The sequence below is a fragment of the Rana temporaria genome, chromosome 12 (assembly GCF_905171775.1).
Source record: "Rana temporaria chromosome 12, aRanTem1.1, whole genome shotgun sequence".
Classification (NCBI taxonomy): Eukaryota; Metazoa; Chordata; class Amphibia; order Anura; family Ranidae; genus Rana; species Rana temporaria.
In genome coordinates this window covers 7454893-7476941 of record NC_053500.1, presented here as the reverse complement: position 1 = coordinate 7476941, position 22049 = coordinate 7454893, and positions in this window count along the sequence as shown.

The following is a 22049-nucleotide window of genomic DNA, read 5'->3' as shown; positions in this document are numbered from 1 at the left end:
ACCTTTACCTTGATTTAATGATCTGATGCGGCTCAGTTTTCTCACGTTAAAAAAAAAACGTCTTGGTTGTCTCTCCTTAAATCAGACAACAATGCAGCCGCTGCGATTAAACCTTCGGGACAAAGAAGAGACGCTCTGCAAAGACGTCTGAAAATGAAGTTTTGATTTTGCAGTCAATCAAGTGCCATACGGGGAATGTTCTTAAAGCGCGGTGTAGTGAGTGTGGTGTAGTTAGCGCGGTGTAGTTAGCGCGGTGTAGTTAGCGCCGTGTAGCGAGCACAGTGTAGTAAGTGCGGTGTAGTGAGCGCGGTGTAAGCGCGGTGTAGCGAGCACGGTGTAGTGAGAGTGGTGTAGTGAGCGCGGTATAGTGAGAGCGGTGTAGCGAGAGCGGTGTAGCGAGAGCGGTGTAGTGAGCGGCGGTGTAGTGAGCGCGGTGTAGTTAGCGCGGTGTAGTGAGCGTGGTGTAGCGAGCGCGGTGTAGTTAGAGCGGTGTAGTGAGCGCGGTGTATCGAGCGCGGTGTAGCGAGCGTGGTGTAGCGAGCGCGGTGTAGTTAGCGCGGTGTTAAAAGCGAGGTGTATTGAGCGCGGTGTACTGAGCGCGGTGTAGCGAGCACGGTGTAGTGAGCGCGGTGTATTGAACGCGGTGTAGTGAGCGCTGTGTAGTGAGCGCGGTGTAGAAAACACTGCATGAAGCCGAGTCACAGCTCCGGCTCGTTAGCGAGGTCAGCGGAGATGGAGGATAATGGGCTTAGAGGCCTCTGTTTACCTTTGCAAGCTCTGGTTTCCATATCTTGCACTGATGAGACCAAATGGTGTCCACGCAATCAGCCGCTGGATGGTCCACTTGGATTCAGGGCCGGTGCTACCACTAGGTAAACTAGGCAGCCGCCTAGGGCGCACTGCTTCCTAGGGAGATCTGCCACTTGTGTTGCTACTCTCTTCACATTTGCAGCAAGTCTCAGCATCAGCAGGCAGCCGCCGCTCCAGGAGGACTGTGTCTATGTCCTGACTCCCGAATGAATGGAAGCAAGCAAACATTCATCGATGGGCGCTGGAAGGCTGCATTTGATGGGCGCTGGTGAGGCTGCATTTGATGGGCGCTGGTGAGGCTGCATTTGATGGGCGCTGGAGAGGCTGCTTTGATTGGGTGCTGGTGAAGCTGCATTTGATGGGCGCTGGTGAGGCTGAATTTGATGGGTGCTGGTGAGGCTGCTTTGATGGGTGCTGGTAGGCTGCATTTGATGGGCGCTTCATTAAAAAGGTGGGCTATACATTGGAGGGCAAAGGGGGTGGAGACAGGGGTGTAACCGGGGCGGGGCAGCAAAATCAGGTTTCGCCTAGGGTGTCTACAATCCTTGCCCCAGCCCTGCTGGGATTGGTCCATGAAGATCTGACATTGTTTTGCTGGCGCTCTCTGTCATTCCCGGGCGATTATCTTGACGTTGAGTTGACAAGAAGACAATCATCCAGGTTCTCCTATCAGTGGGTATGTAGTGTGTGAGATGGGAATGTGTTTTCTACTTTGATCTTTAAGAGTCTGAAGAAGATTTAACTCAAAATGAAATTTATTGGAAATCAATCAGAATATCGATCAGAGAATGTGCAAATCAAATATTAAATAAAAACTGTGATTCTGAGGGAAATAAAGTGAGGTCAGCATAGCGGGATGGATGCAGCAACTGGAGCCCATGCAACCTCCAAGCCTAGGCCCAGTGCGAGTGTCCCAATGGGGACGGGTCTTTACATGCAGTGCCTTGAAAAAGTATTCATACCCCATACAACCAAAAGCGTAAATGTATTTTATTGGGATTTTATGTAATAGACAAAAGTGTCACATAATTGTGAAGTGGAAGAAAAATTATAAATTGTTTTCAAATATTTTTTTTTACAAATAAATCTGTGAAAAGTGTTTGTGTGTGTGTGTGTGTGTGTGGGGGGGGGGGGGGCATTTGTATGGCGCCCCCCGGAGTCAGTACTTTGTAGAACCCCCTTTCTCTACAAGTCTTTTTGGGGGTGTCTCTACCAGCTTTGCACATCTAGAGAGGGACATTTCTGCCCATTCTTCTTCTTTGTAAAATATCTCAAGCTCTGTCAGATTGGATGGAGAGCGTCTGTGATCAGCAATTTTCAAGTCTTGCCACAGATTCTCAATGGGATTTAGGTCTGGACTGTGACTGGGCCATTCTAACACATGAATAGGCTTTGATCTAAACCATTCCATTGTAGCTCTGGCTGTACTTGAGGGTCGTTCTCCTGCTGGAAGGTGAGCCCCCCCTCCCCCAGTCTCAAGTCTTTTGTAGACTCCAACAGGTTTTCTTCTAAGATTGTCCTGTATTTGGCTCCACCCATCTTCCCATCAACTCTGACCAGCTTCCCTGTCCCTGCTAAAGAAAAGCATCCCCACCACATGATGCCGCCACCATGTTTCACGGTGGGGATGGTGTGTTCAGGGTGATATGCACTGTTAGTTTTCCCCACACATAGCATTTTGCTTTTAGGCCAAAAAGTTGAATTTTGGTGTCATGTGACCAGAGCACCTTCTTCCACATGTTTGCTGTGTCCCCTCCCCCACATGGCTTCTCACAAACTGCAAACAGGACTTCTTATGTATTTCTTCCACCAATGTCTTTCTTCTTGTCACTCTTCCATAAAGGGCAGATTTGTGGAGAGACCACTAATAGTTGTCCTGTGGACAGATTCTCCCCCCTGAGCTGTGGATCTCTGCAGCTCCTCCAGAGTTACCATGGGCCTCTTGGCTGCTTCTCTGGTGAATGCTCTCCTTGCCCGGCCCGGTCAGTTTAGGTGGACGGCCATGTCTTGGTAGGTTTGCAGTTGTGCCATACTCTTTCCATTTTCCGATGATGGATTGAACAGAAGCTCCGTGAGATGTTCAAAGCTTGGGATATTTTTTTTTATAACCTAACCCTGCTTTATACTTCTCCACAACTTTATCCCTGACCTGTCTGGTGTGTTCCTTGGCCTTCATGATGCTGTTTGTTCACTAAGGATCTCAAACAAACCTCTGAGGGCTTCACAGAACAGCTGTATTTATACTGAGATTCAATTACACACAGGTGGACTCTATTTACTAATTAGGTGACTTCTGAAGGCAATTGGTTCCATTTTAGTTAGGGGTATCAGAGTAAAGGGGGCTGAATACAAATGCCCCCCCCCCCCACACTTTTCACATATTTATTTGTAAAAACAAAAAATGTAAACCATTTATCATTTTCCTTCCACTTCACAATTATGCGCCGCTTTGTGTTGGTCTATCACATAAAATCCCAGATGAGAAAAAGGGGGGGGGGGACAGTATGTTGTGGCCCACGAGTCGGACTTGAGGCACAATGAACAGTGAAAAGTGTTACAAAGATATTACAATATTTATTATAAATTCATACATGACACATAATAATCATTTAGGAGAATTAAAAACACATATAGAGAATATATGATAAAGAGTGAGCCCCTGTGCGTCAACGAGTTTTGCCGCTAGGCTTCGTCAGGACACAGGAAACGCGTTGACGCACAGGGGCTCACTCTTTATCATATATTCTCTATATGTGTTTTTAATTCTCCTAAATGTTTTTTATGTACCATGTATGAATTTATAATAAATATTGTAATATTTTTGTAACACTTTATTGTGCCTCTAAAGTCCGACCTGTGGGTCACAACATAGGGCCAGATTCTCGTAGATATCCGGCGGCGTAACGTATCTCCTTTTACGTTACTCCGCCGCAAGTTTAACGGGCACGTGCCTGATTCCCAAACCACTTACCTGTAAACTTGCGGTGGCGTAGCGTAAAGTCCACCCGCGCAAGCACTCCTATATCAAATGATCCTGGTAGGGGGCGTGGATCATTTAAATTAGGCGCGCTCCCGCGCCGATCGTACTGCGCATGCTCCGTCGGGTAAATTACCCGACGTGCATTGCGCTAAATGACGTCGCACGGACGTCATTTGTTTTGACGGTAACGTAAATGGCGTCCAGCGCCATTCACGGACGACTTACGCAAAAGACGTTAAATTTTCAAATTGCGGCGCGGGAACGACGGCCATATTTAACGAGTACGCCACCTAGGGGGCATGTTTATCGTTACGCCGTGTATCGCTTACGGAAACGACGTAAAAACACTACGACGGGCAAGCGTACGTTCGTGAATCGGCGTGACTAGTCATTTGCATATTCTACGCTGACCGCAAAGGAAACGCCACCTAGTGGTCAGCGTAGATATTGCAGCCTAAGATACAACGGCGCTGGCCGTCGTATCTTAGGCATGTTTAAGTGTATCTCAGTTTGAGAATACACTTAAACATACGACGGCCTTAGATTCGGACTTACGTCGGCGTATCTGCTGATACGCCGGCGTAATTCTTTGAGAATATGGCCCATAGTGCCCGCCACCCCCTTCTTCTCATCTAACTTTCTACGGATGTGGCCATAGGAGTGCTTTCCTTCGATTTACACATAAAATCCTAATAAAATACATTTACCTTTTTGGTTGTAACGTGACAAAATGTGGAAAATTTCGAGGGGTATGAATACTTTTTCCAGGCCCTGTAATGGGTTGCTCAGAAGACAATGCTATGAATGCATAGAGGGTAGAGGCAATAAATGTAAACATTCCAAGGAGTAAACAAAGACAAGCTGGGGGGACTAAGTAAAGACTTGTTCTAAAGGAGTACACAACATAACAAACACTGACCCAGATGATCATTCAGACTAGAGCTCTTCCTTAACCACTTCAGCCCCGGACCATTATGCAGGTTAAGGACCTTGCCCCTTTTTGCGATTCGGCACTGCGTCGCTTTAACTGACAATTGCGCGGTCGCGCGACGTGGCTCCCAAACAAAATTGCCGTCCTTTTTTTCCCACAAATAGAGCTTTCTTTTGGTGGTATTTGATCACCTCTGCGGTTTTTATTTTTTGCGCTATAAACAAAAATAGAGCGACAATTTTGAAAAAAATGCAATACTTTTTACTTTTTGCTATAATAAATATCCCCCAAAATATATATAAAAAAATGTTTTTTTCCTCAGTTCAGGCCGATACGTATTCTTCTACATATTTTTGGTAAAAAAATCGCAATAAGCGTTTATCGATTGGTTTGCGCAAATTTATAGCGTTAACAAAATAGGGGATAGTTTTATTGCATTTTTTTTTTTTTTTTTTTACTAGTAATGGCGGAGATCAGCGATTTTTTTTCATGACTGCGACATTATGGCGGACACATCGGACAATTTTGACACATTTTTGGGACCATTGTCATTTTCACAGCGAAAAGTGCTATAAAAATGCAGTGATTACTGTGAAAATGACAATTGCAGTTTAGGAGTTAACCACTAGGGGGCGCTGTAGGGGTTAAGTGTGACCTCATGTGTGTTTCTAACTGTAGGTGGGCGGGGCTGGACATGTGACATCACTGATCGCCTTTCCCTATATCGGGGAACACACGATCACTGACACTGCCACCATGAAGAACGGGGAAGCTGTGTTTACACTCACCTCTCCCCGTTCTTCAGCTCCTGTAACCGATCGCGGGACACCGGCGGCGATCGGGGTCCGCGGCTCCCGCGGGAGCGGCCACAGAGCTTCGGACCAGGTCACGAGCGTGCCGGCGGCAGCGCGCTCACGACCCCACGGCTGGGCACTTAAAGAGGACGTACAGGTACGTGATTGTGCCCAGCCCTGCCTTTCTGCCGTCGTATATCGGCGCGAAGGGGTCCTTAAGTGGTTAAAGGTAGGTACGCTGTGTAAATAAACACCGATAAATAACGGTATGCGCTCAGCCTCCAGTATCAGCCGGTCTCTGTAAACTTTCCGTCCACCATTTGCAGAAAAACACAGAGGAGAGAGATGGAAAGGTAGACTCATAAAAGCTCCGGTCCCCGCGGGATTTGCGGGGGAGATGAAAGACAAGAGAGTATAAAGCATTTTTTAAGCCACACTCTGCTGCGGGGAATGCAATATTTACTGGGGAAGTAGGTACAGCGCCAGCCGCCCGCCGCCGTACGCAGAGCAGCTTGAAAGGCTGAGATGCTGCATCCAAACAGCGAGCCTTCTCCCAAAATGCCAATGGAATTACAAAGGTGAAACGCTGAATTTAATAATGTATCTGCCTGCTTTAGCAATCAGATAGCATTTTTTTGTTGTTGTTTTTGTTGGTTTTCATTTTTTTTTTGGTTGATGGAGCATTATTGCCTCCACCAGCTTACAGGGATACCACAATAGAATGAAAACAATCAGTGAAACTTTATACTTCTGTAGCGGTACCCCCCCCCCCCCCCCCATAGGGGCTGCTGAGTGATTCTGGCCCACCTGTCATCCTGCCCAGTCCAGCGGTTGTAAACCCCAAAAAACATAAAAAAAACCTGCTAGCATACTAGCTCATTATGAATTACTTACCTGAGATCGAACCCCCCCCCCCCGCAGCGACCCTCGTTCCTCTCCTCCTCCGCCGCCGCCATGATACCCAGAGTGACTTCCGGGTATCGCTGCTCCGGCAATGTGACTGGCCCAGAGCGGCGATGACGTCACTCCCGCGAATGCAAACCCAAAGGGCCTGGTATGGAATTGCCTCCCAAAAATTCCCCTAAAACCCCACGCCATTTTTTTTCCCATTGATTTGGGAATTTTAAGGTCCTTGGAACACATTGCATGCCAAAGCCAGATCGGTTAAGATGATGATCCGACTTTGATCTGACTTCAATGATATTAAATTGGCTGAAGTCGGAACCAAAGTAGTGTCGGAACCTTTTTCAAAGTCGGACCAGTTAAGATGGGTCTCATAGGGAACCATTGATTTTAACATGTCATGTGCCTCCAAAGTTGGAGGTACAGTACAGACCAAAAGTTTGGACACACCTTCTCATTCAAAGAGTTTTCTTTATTTTCATGACTGTGAAAATTGTAGAGTCACACTGAAGGCATCAAAACTAAATATAAAAATAAATAAAATATATTTCATATTCTAGGTTCTTCAAAGTAGCCCCCTTTTGCTTTGATTACTGCTTGGCACACTCTTGGCATTCTCTTGATGAACATCAAGAGGTAGTCACCTGGCGCAGCACCCCATCACTCTCCTTCTTGGTCACATAGCCCTTCCCCCACCTGGAGGTGTGTTTGGGGTCATTGTCCTGTTGAAAAATAAATGATGGTCCAACTAAACGCAAACCGGATGGAATAGCATGCCGCTGCAAGATGCTGTGGTAGCCATGCTGGTTCAGTATGCCTTCAATTTTGAATAAATCCCCAACAGTGTCACCAGCAAAGCACCCCCACACCATCACACCTCCTCCTCCATGCTTCACGGTGGGAACCAGGCATGTAGAGTCCATCCGTTCACCTTTTCTGCGTCGCACAGAGACACGGGGGTTGGAACCAAAGATCTCAAGTTTGGACTCATCAGACCAAAGCACTGATTTCCACTGGTCTAATGTCCATCCCTTGTGTTCTTTACCCCAAACAAGTCTCTTCTGCTTGTTGCCTTTCTTTAGCAGTGGTTTCCTAGCAGATATTCTACTATGAAGGCCTGATTCACACAGTCTCCTCTTACCAGTCCTAGAGATGTGTCTGCTGCAAAAGGTGGAAGAACCTAGAATATGAAATATATTTTCAGTTGTTTCACACTTTTTTGTTATGTATAATTCCACATGTGTTACATTCATAGTTTTGATGCCTTCAGTGTGAATCTACAATTTTCATAGTCATGAAAATAAAGAAAACTCTTTGAATGAGAAGGGGTGTCCAAACTTTTGGTCTGTACTGTATGTTGCACCAGTGTGAACCAGGCCTTAAACATGGAGTTGAGCTTTAAGGGGAAAGCTGTCAAAATTTCTAGCATTCTCTAACTTAAAAAAATATTTTTTATCTCTCAGGGAGCCCTGGATAACTTTTGAAGGGAAGGAGTATGGGGAGTATAAATCAACTTTTTCTTTACAGGTACATTTACATATACTAACATTGGGTGTGCAGTACTGTAAATACGGAAGGGGCCCCAGCAATATGAGCGGACCTTGCAGTGTTCTGCAATGTTGGCTGTAAGTAAAAGAGCATGGGGGAAACTCTGTACCAACATGGTAAAGTGGTACATTTGCTGTCTATCATTGTTTTCTTTTCAACAGTCTCTTGGGAAACTGAGTAAGTGGAATCCACTGCAAAAAAAAAAGAAATCATGAGCGGCGGCTGAAAGATATTTTGCTGGCAGAACCTAGAAAGAATAGCAGATTCTGACTGTGAATGAAGTATCAAGGGCTACATTGAAGAGAGTATGGTGCACACTCCAAACAGCTTCTCGACCTTCTACGTGCGTGCTGCAATGAGTCACAACGGGTGGTGTCATTCTTATTCCAGAAATGCTACCGAGCACCGGCATATCATACGCTCAAACATGAGCGATTTATTAGTCACATAACTAGCAGTGCGAAGTTTTGGAGATCTAAGCAGACACTGTTTTCCAAAGGAAGTCGTCTCCAGAGTGTGAGTGCGTAGTGACGTCTGTATTTTCTTCATGGTAGACATACCAACCAACTGTGCCCAGGAGCTGTATACCCTGAAGAGCGAAACTGGGTGCAGATTCAGGGGAAAATCTTCTATGGTTCCAGGTGACAAGTATCAGGCCATTCAAAACAATAATAATTCAAATAAACGTTGTGTGTTCTTGTTATAAGAAAAAAATTACATATATATATATACCACATTATGCTCATGTGGCAAGTGTTTTGGGGTGTGACAGCCCACTTTAATGGAAAGAAAGAAGGGAAAAGTTCACAATATTTGCCCAAAGGGATTATTTCACATCAACAGGTACCTGAAAATGATGAGCCACCTGGTTCCCTTGTCAGCAGCACCATTGCTCTTCTTACCAGTCCCTCTGACTGTGTTGTCCAGTTCTCCTGGTTCTCTCCATTTAACTCTTAATTTAGTCGTAGCATCCTGCAGCACAGAAAACTCCTGGCCTTTGTATGGGGGTTCTCCTGACACCGCGATAGGAGCCGACCTGACTCCTGGGACTAGACTTCCTGTCTACTGGCCGGGGCTCCTCTAACCCCTGGTTGGTCCTCCTGTCTCTTGACTCCTGGCTGGGGCATCTCTGACCCCTGGTTGAGATCTCCTGTCTACTGGCTGGGGCACCTCTGACCCCTGGTTGAGACCTCCTGTCTACTGGCTGGGGCTCTTCTAACCCCTGCTTGGTCCTCCTGTCTTTTGACTCCTGGCTGGGGCATCTCTGACTCCTGGTTGGTCCTCCTGTCTCTTGACTCCTGGCTGGGGCACCTCTGACTCCTGGTTGGTCCTCCTGTGTCTTGACTCCTGGCTGGGGCACCCCTGACCCCTGGTTGAGACCTCCTGTCTGCTGGCTGGGGCACCTCTGATCCCTGGTTGGTCCTCATGTCTCTTGACTCCTGGCTGGGGCACATTTGACCCCTGCTTGACCCCTGCTTGAGACCTGTCTGCTGACTGGGGCATCTCTGATCCCTGGTTGGTCCTCCTGTCTCTTGACTCCAGGCTGGGGCACCTCTGACCCCCTGGTTGAGACCTCCTGTCTACTGGTTGGGGAACCTCTGACTCATGGTTGGTCCTCCTGTGTCTTGACTTCTGGCTGGGGTACCTCTGACCCCTGTTTGGGACCTCCTGTCTGCTGGCTGGGGCACCTCTGATCCCTAGTTGGTCCTCCTGTCTCTTGACTCCTGGCTCGGGCACCTCTGATCCCTGATTGGTCCTCCTGTCTCTTGACTCCTGGCTGGGGCACATTTGACCCCTGCTTGAGACCTGTCTGCTGGCTGGGGCACCTCCGACCCCTGAATGGTCTTCCTGTGTCTTGAAGCCTGGCCCCCCTCTGACCCCCCCGGTTGAGACCTCCTGTCTACTGGTTGGGGCACATCTGACCCGTGGTTGAGATCTCCTGTCTCTTGACTCCTGTTTCGGGTACTTCTGACCCCTGGGTGAGACCTTCTGTCTCCAATATGGGAGCTGTCTCCAAACTGGGAGCCCGGAGCTATCCTCAGGGCTTGAGTATATAATGACCCTGCACACCTGTGTACTCATAATTTGGGTTTACAGAATCCAGAGTAAGCCAAAAACAAAGCGTTCTCTACTCAGAAACAATAGTCTAGAACAGGGGTCTCCAAACTTTCTAAACAAAGGGCCAGTTTACTGTCCTTTAGACTTTAGGGGGCCCAGACTGAGGCCATTGGGAGTAGAAAATGTCCAGTGGGAGTAAACAAAATCATATTTTTGGTGTCAGTGGGAGGACTCGTGCCCCATTGTTGGTGTCAATAGAAGGAATTGTAACCTTTTGATAGTTTCAGTTGGATGAATAGTACCCCATTGGTGGTTTCAGCAACAAGAATGATTCCCCATTGTTGGTGTCAGTGGATGGAATAGTGCCCCAAGGGCCGGATAAAGGCAAGCAAAGGGCCGCGTCTGGCCCCAAGGACCGCAGTTTGGAGACCCCTGGTCTAGAACTTAAGGGTTAATGCAAATTCTGTGTAATTTTCTTCTACATTTTAAGAGTGACGGGACCCCCGCACTGTCACAATGTATGTGTGTATATACGTGTATGTGTATATATTCTTATTGATATTCCAAATAACAAAGTACACATTTTTCATATTGGATCACTATAATTTGCTGCAACAACTTTAAAAAAATGATTTTTTCAGATGTGAGAAAATTTCGGGAATACAGCGATTACATTGGATGACTTTTGCCTGTGTTGATAATAACATGCAATTTGCATAATTGTACTTTCACAGGTTTACTATTTATCCAAAAATGTGGCCAACCGAACATGATGGGAACAATAGTCCATACGTCTGGCCGGGCACCGCGTTGTCATGGAAATGTTAGGGCAGTTGTTGCTTTTTTTTCTGCATTTCTGCATTATGTTCACTGCCAATTGGTATAATTTTACCCCGAAATATGAGCAGAAGATGGACAAATTGGGGAGCTTTTGAAAACGAGGTGACAGGTCATCGTGACACAAAATTTAAGCTGTCTGGGAATTACTAAAATGGCCCGTGACCAGAAAATGGGCTATTATATTAAGTACCGTTCTCCTGTCAGTAGGAGCCTTTTTTGTGTAGGCCGTGCACTTATGAAAAATGCTTGACACATTTTATTACTTTTTAGAACACTTATTCAAATGACATACACTATATTACCAAAAGTATTGGGACGCCGGCCTTTACACGCACATGAACTTTAATGGCATCCCAGTCTTAGTCCGTAGGGCTCAATATTGAGTTGGCCCTTATAACAGCTGCAAATCATTTGGTGGAGGGGGGATTATGGTGTGGGGGTTGTTTTTCAGGGGTTTGGCCCCCTTAGTTCCAGTGAAGGGAACTCTAAGGCACTTTAACGCTGGAAATAGCCTCTGCTAAGCGACTGAAAACCGCCTCCCTCTTTTCACACTGGGGCAGTGCGCTTTCTGAAAATTCCTGCAAGCAGCATCTTCGGGGCGGTTTGGGAGCATGGTATTTAGCACTCTCAAAATGCCCTGTCCATTGGAATGAATAGGAGGTGCTTCCAATGCATAGAATGCATTAAAGCGGTGGTTCACCCTCAGTGACACGATTTTACCATCGAGACAGGCATTGTAGCGCGAGCTACAGTATGCCTGTCCCGATTTTTTTACCCCCGTACTCACTGTGTACTCGTACATTATAGATTTCGGCTCCCGCGGGGAATGGGCGTGCCTATGGAGAGGGAGGATGATTGACGGCCGGCCCTGGCACGTCACTCTCCCCGAAGACAGCCGGAGTAGGTCTCGGCTCTTCACGGCGCCTGCGCACAGGCTATGCGCAGGCGCCGTGAAGAGCCAAGCCTATTTCGGCTATTTCCGGAGAAGCGTGACGCGCCAGAGCCGGCCGTCAATCATCCTCCGTCTCCATAGGCACGCCCATTCCCCGAGGGGAGTCGGTATCTTCGATGTACGAGTACACGGTGAGTACGGGGATAAAAAAATCGGGACAGGCATACTGTAGCTCGCGCTACAATGCCTGATTTTATGGTAGAAGAAAACATTTTTTTTTTTTTTGGGTTTATAGGGTGAACCCCCGCTTTAAGATAAAAAAAAAAACTTCTGACTTTAGAACCACTTTAAAGGGTAAGTTCACCTTTACAGAAAATCTGTAAGGTGAACTTACACTGCACTGGACATACTCCACATGAACACCCCCCCCCCCCAGTCCCGCTGACATGAAGTCCCGCGATCATCCGATTATTTTGTGACTCGTGGTAGTTGTGTGAGTCTGTAATTAGGTTGGGTTACTACAGGTTAGGCTGGATGGTTCTGCAGGGGAGGTCTCTAGTACCTTCTTCTGGATCTAGAAGCATGGAGAAGCTTCTGGAAGTTAATGGACGGCAGCCAGATGATTGGGATCTGCATACTTGAGGGAATCTGGCAGGCAGAGGGCCTGGCAGGGTGACTGGGACAGCCCTTAAATATGGTGGCGCCTGACCAGCAAGGGCCAAGATGGAGTGCTGAGGTTGCTGTCGTGTGGCCAAAGAGGGGACTTCGGGTCTCTGGGCTCTGCTGAGGAAAGGAAGGAGAGGAAGCCTAAGAGAGGGATCTCCATTACCTTTGGGTTTTGTGCAAAAGACATCTGGGCTGGCATGGACAGTTGGAGGCCTGAATAGAAGTCTTGCCCAGTGCAGAGGAGAGAAAATGACAGTGTGATTACCTCAGCTCACCCATGGGCATACAAGGAGAGAGACTGTCAGGCCTGTCAGGTTTTCCTCGACAGAATCTATCAAGAAACTTGGTGGCAGAGCTTTTTTGCCGAGGAAAGCAGTCGTGTGTATGTTTTTCATCGAGAAAACTGTCGTGGAACTCGATGAGAAAAAAAGAGAGCAAGATCTCTTTTTCCTCGTCGGGAGTCTCAATTTCCTCGTCGGGCTGGTTTTCGACGAGAAACACGTTTGTGTGTATGCTTAGAAACCCGCGCATGCTCAGAATAAAGTATGAGATGGGAGCGTGCCTTCGGTAAAAGTAGCGTTCGTAATGGAGATAGCACATTTGTGATGCTGTAACAGACTGAAAAGCGCGAATCGTCTCTCACCAAACTTTTAGGCTGCATTCACACTTGAGCATTTTGTCGCCTGAAGCGTGACGCTCAAAGACGCTAGAGGGGAAAAATAACGTTATTCTCTATGGAAATGGTTCACTTCTCCAACTCAAAACGGCGAACGAACGCGCGAATCGGGCGGCTCGGGCGTTTTCCATTGGTACCAATGACCTGTACAAAACTGCGGTAAAAAACGCTGTGTTTTGTCGCGGCAAATCGCGGTAAAAAACCGCTGCAATTTGTCGCGGCAAATCGTGGTAAAATGCAGCCTTACTTAACACGCGGTAACATGACATTAGCAAAAGCAGCCCCAAGGATTGTGCCAGTGGAATGGAACTTCCCCTTTATTGTGCCGTCGTACGCGTTGTACGTCACCGCGTTTGAGAACGACGAGATTTTGTCTTGACAGTGTGTACGCAAAGAAAGCTTGTCAAGATTCTCGACAAGCCTGACAAGGAACTCGTTGAGGAAAACGATGTTTCATTTGCGACGAGTTCCTCGGTCGTGTGTACGAGGCCTCAGATGTAGAGCATACTTTCCAGGGACAGCATTGGGCTAAATCCCAATCCATTGTCCTGGGGCATTCTTCAGAGAAGCCAGGTGGGCTGGTAGTATCTGCAAGCATCAGAACTGTGTGAGGTTCTGCTGAGGAGAGTATTACATATACAGTTTGGGGCTTTCTGCTAAAAGGGAACTGAGAGGCTCCTCATTCGTAAAGAACTTTGCCGCTGATCCATAGAGACTGCGATTATTCCCGGAGAGGGTACAATCCAGGATCTTCATTTTTGTACATAGAGAAGGACGTTTGTCCTCATCTGTTGTTCTTCAAGTCAAGTTGGGCTTCCCATAATCCCTGTACCCTGGCCCAGGGCCATCTTTTCCATTGGGCACGCTGGGCAGTTGCCCGGGGGCCCTGCTTGCCTGGGGGGCCCCACCGGCTGCCCAGCAACCCCAGTAAAAAATTGTGGCGAGTGACGGGTTAGAACTGACTATGCTCAGTTTGCGGAAATCACAGAGAAGATCCGGTCCTCCACGAGTGCGGGGGGGTTGCTGATGTAAAGGGGGAGTGAATGCAAAAATGTAAGGGGGCACTGATATAAAGGTTCCTCCTCCTATATTAGTGACCCCCCTTACCTTAGTGTATTTACTCTACGGAAGGTGGTCTCTAGTCACCAGAGTGCCCCCCACATCAGAGTTACCCTTTACATCAGAGTCTGCAGGATTCCCCCTTACAATGCAAGGGGGAACTCAGTCTACTTTTTTTGCAGTGGCAGTAAAAAATGTGGTTCTGCCAGGAAATTTGATGATTTTTGTCAGTAAATTCTCGTGCGTGATTGTGTAGACAGGGCCCCAGTGCACCGTATTGCCCGGGGGCCTATAATGCTCTTAAGATGACACTGCCCTGGCCAAGTTGTTTCCCTCCAATAAAACAACAAAAACAAGCCCATAGACTGATTTCTTGTGTCTGCATGCAAGTGGGAAATGCGTGTTATCTGGCTGTGTAAGAATAGGGGGGGAATCGAGATTCCAGCGGGTCCTGCGGGGAGTGGAGCTACATATAGAAAATCGGAGAAATGTATCGTTAGAGTTTACACTTTAACTGCTTGTCGACCAGCCGCCGGCGGTAGGTGGGCTCCCCTGCGCGAGAGCCCGTAGCTATACAACGGCTCACGCGCAGGCCACTAGGGCCGCTCGCCCCCGACTCCCGTGGCGCGTGCCCGGCAGGCGCGATCGCTTGTTACAGAGCGGGGACCGGGAGCTGTGTGTGTAAATACACAGCTCCTGGTCCTGTCAGGGAGAGAAATGCTGATGAATGTATGAACAGAAGATCAGTCATTTCCCCTAGTGAGGCCACCCCCCCCTACAGTTAGAACACACACAGGGAACATACTTAACCCCTTCCCCGCCCCCTAGTGTTAAGCCCTTCACTGCCAGTGAATGCATTTTTAGAGCACTGATCGCTATAAAAATGCCAATGGTCCCAAAAATGTGTCAAAAGTGTCCGAAGTGTCCGCCATAATGTCGCAGTACCGAAAAAAAAATCGCTGATCGCCGCCATTACTAGTAAAAAAAAAATATTAATAAAAATGCCATAAAAATACCCCCTATTTTGTAAACGCTATAACTTTTGCGCAAACCAATCAATAAACGATTGCGATTTTTTTTTTACGAAAAATAAGTAGAAGAATACGTATCGGCGTAAACTGAGGTACATGTTGTTTTTTATATATTTTTGGGGGATATTTATTATAGCAAAAAGTAAAAAATATTGCATTTTTTTCTAAATTGTCGCTCTATTTTTGTTTATAGCGCAAAAAAATAAAAACCGCAGAGGTGATCAAATACCACCAAAAGAAAGCTCTATTTGTGGGGAAAAAAGGACGCCAATTTTGTTTGGGAGCCACACCGCGCAATTGTCAGTTAAAGCGACGCAGTGCCGAATCGCAAAAAGTGCTCTGGTCTTTGACCAACTATATGGTCCGGGGCTTAAGTGGTTAAGGCAAGAATTTAAATTGAAGTCCAGTCAGGTAGTCCCCATTCTCTTTTAAAAATAAATCATATAAATGTCCAAAACTTTGTGTGGGGTCCCTGCTCTTCTTTTTTCTGGAATAGTAGTTTAAAAAAAGGATTTTATTTACATTTTTTGCTTTAATTCCACCTTTTATATGAGGCTGAATTAAATATTTGACTTTTTGTAACTTTTTAGATTTAGGTTTTGGATTTAAATTTTAAGACATAGTTTTTACCTTTTGCCATTCTAGTCGAAATTAAAAACAAAACAAAAAAACAAACAGAAAAACAAACAAAAAAACTAGCACCATTCGGAAGAAGCCATTAAGGTTTCCAGCATGCACCTTCCATCACGCAAGATGTTCCCTTGCTTCCCCCGGAGCAGATCAGAATTCATTTGTGTCACTTTGTGTTTTGGAGGACAATATTTTATCTGAGTGCAGGCTAAACTTTTCATTTTGGTTTTATACTTGAAGACAGCAAGTTTGTGACAATATCAATACGGGAGATGACATTGAAAAGGCATGAAGAAGGGCTGGAGGACTGGGAATACCCAGGGGAAAAGATACCTGATGTATATATACTGTACATATAAAAATAAAAATGTAAAAGGAACATGCATGTAGCAGTAAGTGCAGAAACGTCTGCAGTTTTAGGGATATAATTATCAGAAGGGAAGATACAATTAGCAGCCTGCTCTACTTAATTCCTGTATTTTCTGTCTTGAGAAGAACTGATACAGAATTGTATTTTGCGCAACAACCACTGTACCAGTAGGTGGCAGTGTTTAAGTTTGTAGCTGTATCTTTGGTATGCTTTATGTCTTTTCTCTGAATTAAGTTCCTCTATTTTATCTAGTTCCTCTACAGCAGGTATGTCCAAAGTCCGGCCCACGGGCCAATCGCGGCCCGCGTTCCGGTTTTGAAAGGCCCGCCTGGTTATTTGGACATATATATCTTTTGTGGCCCCCGACCATCTCCCAGCACTGGGGCCACAAAGGATGTATATACGGAAAAGTGGAAATGGATGGACAGCCGCACTCCAAAGGAACTTGAAGAAGTATGTCCAGTTTTTATTAATAAAGACTACTTCTTCAAGTTCCTTTGGAGTGCAGCTGTCCATCCATTTCCACTTTTCCATGTTTGCCTAGTGCATTGCCAGCACCTTGGATTCCTGGGAGGTTCCTTGATTTGCCTGCTAAAGATCCACCTGGAGCGGTGACTCCTCTTCAAAGGATGTATATACCTTGGAGGGGACAGGGAGGAGGCGGGACGAGTGCCGTACACACACAGGAGAATTTCCTGTTTATGGGCGGCCTCTGTAATAGGTAGTCCCGTCTCTGGCACTGTCATTGGACGACTGTTCTGTCTGTCAAAAGAGGCGGGACTTTCTATTAAAGAGGCCGCCGTGTAAACGGCAGATTCTTCTGTAGGTAATCTTTGGCGCTTGTGAGTGGATTCCTGGAAATGGTGGGTGCATTCCTGGCAATGGTGGGTGCATTCCTGGCAATGGTGGGTGCTGCATTCCTGGCAATTGGGGGGTGCTGCATTCATGGCAATGGTGGGTCTGCAGATGAGCACTTGTGAGGCTGCAGATGGGCACTGAGTCCAGGGGCGGACTGACAACTCATGGGGCCCCCGGGCAATAGAAGATTGTGGGGCCCCCGGGCTTACAGATGGCCACCAAGCCAGGTGGCAGTACAGAGGCGGGGCAGCTAAAATCTTGGGATTTTCACATAAAAAGCATGTCGGTTTTGGACATATCAGGGACAGATGTAAAAAAAACACAGTGCCCGAGGGCCTCAATGGTCAGTCTGCCCCTGCCACTGACCCTTATTTTGCTTCACAGTTCTTTATTTAAAATGTAATTAATTTTTTCAGAAAGTGAAGTGAAGGTGCATGTTATACACCAATAAATACTGTGGGGTAGATTCACTAAGACTTACGACGGGCGTATCAGTAGATACGCCGTCGTAAGTCCGAATCCCCGCCGTCGCATATTTAAGCGTATTCTCAAACTGAGATACGCTTAAATATTGCTAAGATACGACTGGCGTAAGTCTTCTACGCCGTCGTATCTTAACTGCATATGTACGCTGGCCGCTAGGGGCGTGTACGCTGATTTACGCCTAGAATATGTAAATCAGCTAGATACGCCTATTCACGAACGTACGCCCGGCCGTCGCAGTACAGATACGCCGTTTACGTTAGGCTTTTTCCGGCGTAAAGATAAACCACCAAAAACATGGCGCAGCCAATGTTAAATATGGACGTCGGAACCGCGCCAAATTTTTCAAATTTTACGTTGTTTGCGTAACTCGTCCGTGAATGGGGCTGGCCGTAATTTACGTTCACGTCGAAAGCATGACGATTTGCCGACGTCATTTGGAGCATGCACACTGGGATACGTCCACAGACGGCACATGCGCCGTTCGTTTAAAAACGTAAAATACGTGGGGTCACTAGTATTTTACATAGAACACGCCCCCAACCAGCCTATTTTGAATTAGGCGGGCTTACGCCGGCCCAGTTACACTGCGCCGCCGTAAGTTTCAGCGCAAGTTCTCTGTGAATACAGGGCCTGCGGCTCAAACTTACGGCGGCGTAATGTATCTGAGATACGCTACGCCGGCCAAAATCTACGTGAATCTACCCCGATATATCCAAATAATAAGTCTGAGCTCATCTCTTCACCACACACAGCCACAAAGGCAAGAGAATTCTTGTTGGGCAGTGTATTGGTTGCTCAAACGAAAACACTTAGACCGAATTTTAAAGGTTCAAAGAATGTCAGGCAAAATGGTGGGCCCTCGCGCGTGTTCACGTCTTTAAATCTGGCCCTCTTTGAAAAAAGTTTGGACACCCCTGCTCAGGGATGGACTGGCCATTGGGCCTACAGGGAGTTTCCCGGTGGGCCGATGGCTCAGTGGGCAGGCTTCAGTGACAGCAGACAGCCGCCCCCCTCCGCTCCTCTGTCTCTCCCTTCCCGCAGTGCTCACCTCCTCTCCTTTCCCGTAGCGCTCACCTGGGGGGAACAGAGAAGAAGGGGGAGGAGAAGGGACGATAACAGAGGAGCATGGCGAAGGGGACAGACAGCTGACTCAACAGCTATGGCCTGGGAGTTTCTCACTTCTGCATAATCTTGTCCCATAAGGGGGGGGGGGGGCACCGAACTGATTCTTTGCTCCGGGTGAAATAATGTCTAGCTTCCCCACTGGTACCGCCTATAAGAGTACCAGTACCAGCTGTTCTACTCTAATAATGGCTAGTGGCTAGTGAAGGGGGCTTGGGTGGCGGGGGGCGGGGGGGGGGTTGTGGGAGTTGTCCGGCCGCCATGGGGGAAAGACCTGTCAAAGTGGGCCAGTCTGGATGAAGTCCAGGGCCAATTTTTGTCCCAGCCCTGCCCCTGCTCTACAGAGATGTTGGTGGGCTTCGTCCATCAACTTCATGCTTCAGGCTCTTCCACACGCTTTCTATAGGACTTAATGTCCGGGCTTTGATTCGGCCATACCAAAACATTTATATAAATGGCCCCATTACCAACAAACCTGCTAGTAGGGCCCACTTTTCTGCCACGTCTCTTTATTGGAATGGCCCTGATAGAGATATTTATCTTGCATTACCTTCCCGGAAAAAGCTCCGGACACATGCAATGTTCAACACATCGCTGAGCTATAAAGGATTGATGGTTTTGGGGGGACTGGCAGAATCTAATCGCTTTTGTCACCTTCATTAGACTAAATGCATTGTAAATTCAGCTGTTATTGGAAAGACGTAGACAACCCACAGGAGGCCACCTGTCTGCACACCCTCATTAGAATAATGCTGAGAAGGTGTCATCTTTGCTTCACTCCGATATCAGAATGACGGCTGGGAGTGGACGGGAATGACAAGTAAAGAGATCTAATGATGATTCTTGGAGCGCTTTTCTTTTTATCATGGAGAAATGTTAAAGCAACTTTTTTATTACTATTATTATTATTCACGTAGTATAAAAAAAAAATGTTTTATTTTTTTTATTTTTTAAGGCCCCTTTCACACTTGTACGACCTGAAAGTCGACCCCAGTGCGACTTTGACTCAACTTCAATGCGACTTGAAGCAATGCCTGTGCAATCTTGAGGTTCTGGCATCAAAGTCGGACTAAAGTCGTGCAGGGATGACTTTGAAGTCTCTGCAACTTGAAGTCGCATAGATATGAACGGTACTCCATAGGAAATCATAGGGGTACGACTTTGTCATGTATGCGACTTTGCAGTCCCAACTCGCAGGACAAGTCACACGAGTGTGAAAGGGGGCCTTCAGTCCAGAGTTTGGAATAGAATGAAGTCTATGGGGCACAGTTATAGGCAGTGGCGGTTGGTGCTCAAAATTTTTGGGGGGGCGCAAGCGAAAAAAAAAAACAATTGCAGCCTCACTGTGCCCATCAAATGCAGCCACTGTGCCATGCCATCAAACGCAGCCACTGTGCCATGCCATAAAACGCAGCCACTGTGCCATGCCATAAAACGCAGCCACTGTGCCATGCCATCAAACGCAACCACTGTACCATCAATTGTCCTCACTATGCCATGCCATCAAACACAGCCACTTTGCAATCAATTGCCACCACTGTGCCATGCCATCATTTGTCACCACTTTGCCATCAATTGTCACCACTGTGCCCATCAATTGTAGCCACTGCACCCCGCAATTGTAGCCACTGTGCCCTGCAACTGTCGCCACTGTGCCCTGCAATTGTAGCCACTGTGCCCCGTAATTGTCGCCACTGTGCCCCGCAATTGTAGCCACTGTGCCCCGCAATTGTCGCCACTGTGCCCAGTAAAATGCTGCCACTGTGACCTGTAAAATGCCCCCCCTGGCACTTACCTTTCTGGGGTCAGCCGTGCTTCTACTGTCCCTCGATGTCCCTCGTCCACTCCCTCGTCCCGCTTCAGCCAATCAGGTTACCGATTACCAGAATCAGATTACCTGATTAGCTGAGACGCCTGTCAGTCTTATCCAAGGAACGCACCGCCGGTACGTCCCGAGGATAAGCATTCAGGAAGCCGAATACAGCCTCAGGGCTGTACTCGGAAAGCACTTCCACACAGCCAACCAGCTGCCGTTATTCAGCTGGCTGGCGCTCAACATCCGGCCAGCTGAATAGTGGGCGGCAGTGGCGAAAATATATAGATTCATACAATGCATGAATCTATATATTTTAGTGGCTGTGCGAGAGCCAGAGGGGGCGGCACTCCGGCGCCCACTATGGACGAACCGCTCCTGGTTATAGGAGAACAATAATTAAAGCAGACAAACTGGCCCAGATTCACGTAGGAGATACGACGTCGTATCTTGGCACCTGATTCAAAGAATCAGATACGCCAAAATTTCTCTAAGATACGACCAGCGTAAGTCTCCTACGTCGTTGTATCTTAACTGCATATTTACGCTGGCCACTAGGGGCGTGTACGCTGATTTACGCCTAGAAATATGTAAATCAGCTAGATACGCCTATTCACGAACGTACGCCCGGCCGACGCAGTACAGATACGCCGTTTACGTTAGGCTTTTTCCGGCGTAAAGTTACCCCTGCTTTATGAGGCGTAGATGAGGCGTACCAATGTTAGGTATGGACGTCGGGACAGCGTCGAATTTTCCGTTGATTACATCGTTTGCGCAAGTCATTCGTGAATAGGGCTGTGCGTAATTTACGTTCACGTCGAAAGCATTGGCTTTTTGCGGGTTAATTTGGAGCATGCACACTGGGATACTTTCACGGACGGCGCATGCGTCGTTCGGAGAAAGCGCCATTTACGTGGGGTCACATATATTTACATAATACACGCCCACATCTTCCACATTTGAATTAGGCTTACGCTGGCCTATTTACGATACGCCGCCGCAACTTTGCTTTGAGAATACTGCACTTGCCTGTCAAAGTTGCGGAGGCGTAACGTAAATAGGATACGTTACGCCTGCACAACGATGCGCTCTCCTACGTGAATCCGGGCCACTGTGTTCAGCATTATTAACCCTCTGGAACATTTTTTGCGATACTGTACTGCGTGACTTTAACTGACAATTACACGATGGTGCGACACTGTACTCAAAATACAATTTGTCATTTCCCCCCCACAAATAGAGCGTTCTTTTGGTGCTATTTGATCACCACTGCGTTTTTTTTGTGCTATAAACAAATGCGCACAAGGAAACACGCCTCAATACTTAAGCGAGAAAATTAAACCCTACGTCACCAATCGCGTGCTCCGGTCAACCATCTCAAAACCTCCTCCAAATCCCGCACGAGAACGTAGATTTGCAGTCCAAGGACCTCGGCTCTGGAACGCTCTACCCACGACCGTTCGCATTGAAAGAAAACCATTGGGCTTTTAGGAAAAAACTAAGGTACTTAGGCCAGCTGCATTTAATTTGCATCAGTTCGAGTTTTTTTGGCTTCAAACCTCCGGGACTTGAAGCATACGGC